Here is a 4,584-nt window from a genome sequence, read left to right on the forward strand (position 1 = left end):
ACATTGAATAATTCTTTAGTAGAATATAGTAGTTTCATCAACAGCGTTCAGCGCTCTCGAGTGTTTGATTGACAATTTCTTCTGACTGTACTGTTTCTTGCTCTGGTTTTCCTGAACATGAAGACTCATTTAGTTCCTGAACATCTGAAAAGTACAAAAACAATCCAACATATTCAGCATATCAGATTTCATGCCAGTCCTTACAACTTAACTTTACCAGCAATCAAAACAGGCCCTACACAGAGAGGCAATAACAGGTTACAAGTTTTATTTATTTATTTATATATATACATTATTAAATATGTCATAATAAAACAAATAGTTCTGACTCTGAAATTTGTTTGGATGAGCCACATTCAAAGCTATTGTAAAATAGCCGATATGCTAGGCAATTGTAAGCAGTTAATGATATGATGCTAATCACCTTAGGGAAGGATTGTTTATGTGGTTATGTAATTCTTTATGGGTGTCTTTTGTCATACAATCCACTTCACCTCGTGCCTAACAACACACTTTAACTGTGGTAATTTCACTGTAACGCACAACCTCTCATGTCTTAGTACTTTAATAAATGTCTACTTAGTTTGATTAGAGCAATTGCAAGGTGAACAGTGAATTTAGCACTCTCATTATTGTGCCTTTCCAGGCTCCTGTTTTTATAGACAGGATTGATCTTCTGGGTTTGCTTTGTCCCTTAGTATTAAAGCAGAACTATCACACAGCCTGTAGAGCTTTATGAGTCATTATAATAACTCAGCTGGCGGTTCCATGAGTCAGGCTAGAAGACAAATGGCTCTCATAATTGGAGAAGCAAGCAAAGGTCAGTCTTTGCTTGTTATTGGTCAGGTGCTTCAAAAGGATATCTAGCTCAGTGAGTCAGTCTGACAAATAATAGATCTTGTGGGCAAGACCCTGCTAACATCAGATATCAGATCGAGTACATGAGCATCTTAGAACAACTGTTCAAATCAGCTGAGATGGATGGGCATGACATCTGGTTGATTGGCATATGTGTTGTATAAAGCTCTAAAACTAAGTATATAACTACTGTATATTTATATTCTCTTTATTTGACAGAATAAAACACTCATCTGAGTCTGGGACGGTACTGGCTGGCTATACATATAGAGCACAAAAGTTGGGTTCTGGAGAGAAAAATCCCATTAATTTTCTCCATAGGGGATTATTATTATTTTTTTAAAATGCTAACTTATAAACCTTTAAAGACGTACCTACTGTGAGGTACTTTAAATCAGTAGTTTTATATTTTGCTATAGTTTTAATTCGATTACATCAATCGCAATGACTTATGGCATTGTAAATCATTCCCTCATGAAAGACCTAAGTACGCAGTCTTGTACCTTTGGCTATATGTACGGTCTGCTAAAATTAAAGATAGTATGTTGTCATACACCTCGGAGCTGGTTGGTTTGGTTCATGGTTTAGAATGCTTTTATGAAGACTTTTATGAAATCCCTATTGAATAATGAATGGGAAAAATACTTTTAGTAGGCGGCCACTGTTTCACTCTACTACATGGCTACTTCCAAAATAAATATTGATTTAAATATCGATTTAAGTTGAAATTATTTTATTAGCTTACTCAATGGACACTATTCAGAAACATTTGACTGCTGAATGCCCCAATTAATCAAAATCACGTATTTCAGAGAGCCATAATACATTAGTTTGCACAATACATTAATTAAATTCCCCAATGTTTAATAAACTTCCACAGAATAATGTGTCTAAATTTAGTACACAAATTTTAACTCCATAGGAGCTGATTTAAGCCTTGTGATTTTACTTTAAGGTACCAAATGTGCATATCACAGGCTAATATGTACAAACATACCTAATTCATACCGCTTTTGTTTTTCAAGTTCTAGCTTGACGCTGAGGCACTCCATTTCTTCACATTGTAGATCTAGCTGAAAAGCCAGGTGCCACTAAAGTGCACACACACACACACACACACACACACACACACACACACACACACACACACACAAAGAGACACGAGTAACACAACCCATTACTACTACAGTACTTAACATAAAGATATGTGTATCTGTTTTTATAATGCACTGAATTAGCACCTTTCCATTAGTGATGGGAGGAATAATAAATAATATTATGCAAAATGTAATATCACCTGTTCACGTAAGATCTTGACCTCTTTGATTAGCCTGGTCACACACATCACCTGTTGCTGGTAAGAAAAGAGGGCCTGCGACCTTCTAAAATAATAATAATAATAAAAAACATAACAACGTTTTACATTATAATATACAACCTATGCTATATTGACACACCTAATGATATTTATCTTTACAAAATCTCAGTAATTTAACTCACACCTCTGTCTCCAGCTCTTGTAAAATCAGGGAAAAATCAGGATTTCTCATCTATAAATCTATAAATGCAAAGAATGAAAATATAAATGTATCTAAGTATATACAGTATGTGCAGGAGTATGCGTGTGCGTACATACAAACTTTGCTACATTTTAGGACAAAATTGCTAAGTAAACGTATGTGTGAGTGAGTGAGTGAGTGAGTGAGTGAGCGAGTGAGTGAGTGAGCGAGTGAGTGCTTCACCTGTAGTAAAGGGTGGCAGGTAGCTCATAAGAATACTGTTGGTCCAATCATCTTTCAGCTCTCTGTTATAACAAAACTACTGTATCCACTGAATCAGGCAATTCTTGTAATCTGAGACATTCATTTGTGCCTGTGTCTGAATGCATGAGCATTTTACATGTGAGCCCAGTTAAATTATGTGATTTTGAAAATTAGATTTAAATTCAAACTTTTGTGTAACAACATAGCATGTAATATGAGACAAAATGATCTGTACTTGAACATGTCATTGAGCAGGAGGTCATCAGTGAATCCGTGGCATTTGAAGAAACCTATCGCACCACTGTCAGCATGGAGAATGAGGGCATCATATTGTCCTACCACGGACTGAGTCTTCAAAAGCTGTCCAAGAAACAAGCATCTACACATGCAATACACAAACATAACACAGACAAATAGACCTTGACAGTGGTTAATTAACAAACAAAAATAAATAAATAAATAGCAGTACTGCATACACACAACAGAGGGCAGTGTCTATGCACAATGAAAACATACAGCTTGGTGAAAAGATGTAGGCCATGTTCTTTAACTTAAAGCTGATGTGTGTAATTTCTAGGTTGATTTCACCTAAAAGTGAAATACACTGGCTCTGTGGCACTATATAAACTTTCTTCAGTTTGTTTGAGCAACCCGTCCAGCCCGACACAGTAACACTGGCTCGACCAATGGCATGAATGTGGGGCGGGACTATCTGTTTATACAACCAATGGAAGACGGGGGGTGTTTTCTGGAATCTGTTGAAAATTATTTTTGCTATTCCTTTTGGTGACACTTGTGCCGCAGAAATTACACACTTCAGCTTTAAACCAAAAGTAATTAAGTTGTTATGACAAACAGTGTAGTTCACAACTGTGCAAAGCAGAATTCAAAGGTGTGCAAGTCTGGATTCGGCCGACCAAGTATGAGTGGTTTGTTCTTCTAGACTGGGTGTGTGTATTTACCTCCATGATGTAGCTACCAATCCCAAGGTGCCAATAGCGTTTCCTAACAGCTAAAAGAGATAACTGTAGCACTTTGTCTGCTGTAGACCTACATCCCAGAATGAGAGAAACCCAAATTGTATCATTGTCTGCAATAGATCAGCTACTGCTGTAATTGGTCTCATTACATTAATAGTTGCAGCGCATTAGCTGTGGTCATGGTTTAATTTCCCATATAAATATAGTGGATGTGTTATGCTTTATTATGGGAGCAGTATTATGCTGTAGCCCATTACGCTGCGCTTTATAGCTCTCATACTAATACAATGGAGTCCAAAACTCTGAAACCACATTGAAAATCTGGGATTCAAAGCTAATTTAAACCAGAAAAATCAAGGATTTAGAGTTTAAGGATTTAAAACAAAGAAACATGAAATCTTTCAGATTCTGCATTAAAATATAATTGTTATATAATTATAATATAAGTTGTAATGAAAAAAGGTATTAAATTTGAAAAATGCAAAATAGAAGCTTTTTTGGTCCGTATAACGCTTTACAGTTAATTTTTCAGACCATATCAATCCAAATGCAAAAATAGAAAAGCAGATTTAAACTTTCATTATTAATTTTTCCAGTTACTTCATGAATGAATAATTGACCTCTCCTTTTTTCAATTTTACTTTTTCTAAATTGTAACCTCAGAAATATATATTCCGTTAGATTACTCAGTCTATATATATATATATATATATTAAATTCCATCACCAATTTTCTATTTTTCAATTTTTGCATCCTGCCATTTGTGCTGTGGGCTGTACCATTAGCACTGGGGTGTGGGTTGGGGAACAGACTGCTCATTAGAGCAGGGTTGCTCAGGAGTAGTTTAAAAGGCTGCAGGGTTTGGAAACCTATAGTACGTGTGCCACCATTGGCAGGCAGAGGGGTAATTCATCCACATCCATATTCTAATGAGCTGTCTGTTACCCAAACAATACCCTGTGCTAATGGTACATCACACAGTG

The 4,584-nt window shown here is 36.0% G+C and overlaps 1 long non-coding RNA gene across 3 annotated transcripts; it reads right to left on the minus strand.

The window, feature by feature from the left end:
- Window positions 1–6: 6 nt before the first annotated feature.
- LOC127439545 (uncharacterized) lies at window positions 7–3,671 on the minus strand. 3 transcript variants are annotated; one of them, XR_007896963.1, is made up of 5 exons: window positions 2,857–3,671; window positions 2,359–2,736; window positions 2,156–2,240; window positions 1,856–1,949; window positions 7–144 (listed from the first exon to the last, which is right to left on the minus strand). It is a non-coding gene; the product is annotated as an uncharacterized LOC127439545 (long non-coding RNA). The 3 variants fall into 3 exon arrangements; XR_007896964.1 differs by having other exon boundaries at window positions 2,361–2,416; window positions 2,601–3,671; XR_007896962.1 differs by having other exon boundaries at window positions 2,359–3,671.
- Between the last annotated feature and the right edge of the window lie 913 nt (window positions 3,672–4,584).

The sequence above is a fragment of the Myxocyprinus asiaticus genome, unplaced genomic scaffold, assembly GCF_019703515.2.
Source record: "Myxocyprinus asiaticus isolate MX2 ecotype Aquarium Trade unplaced genomic scaffold, UBuf_Myxa_2 HiC_scaffold_89, whole genome shotgun sequence".
NCBI lineage: Eukaryota > Metazoa > Chordata > Actinopteri > Cypriniformes > Catostomidae > Myxocyprinus > Myxocyprinus asiaticus.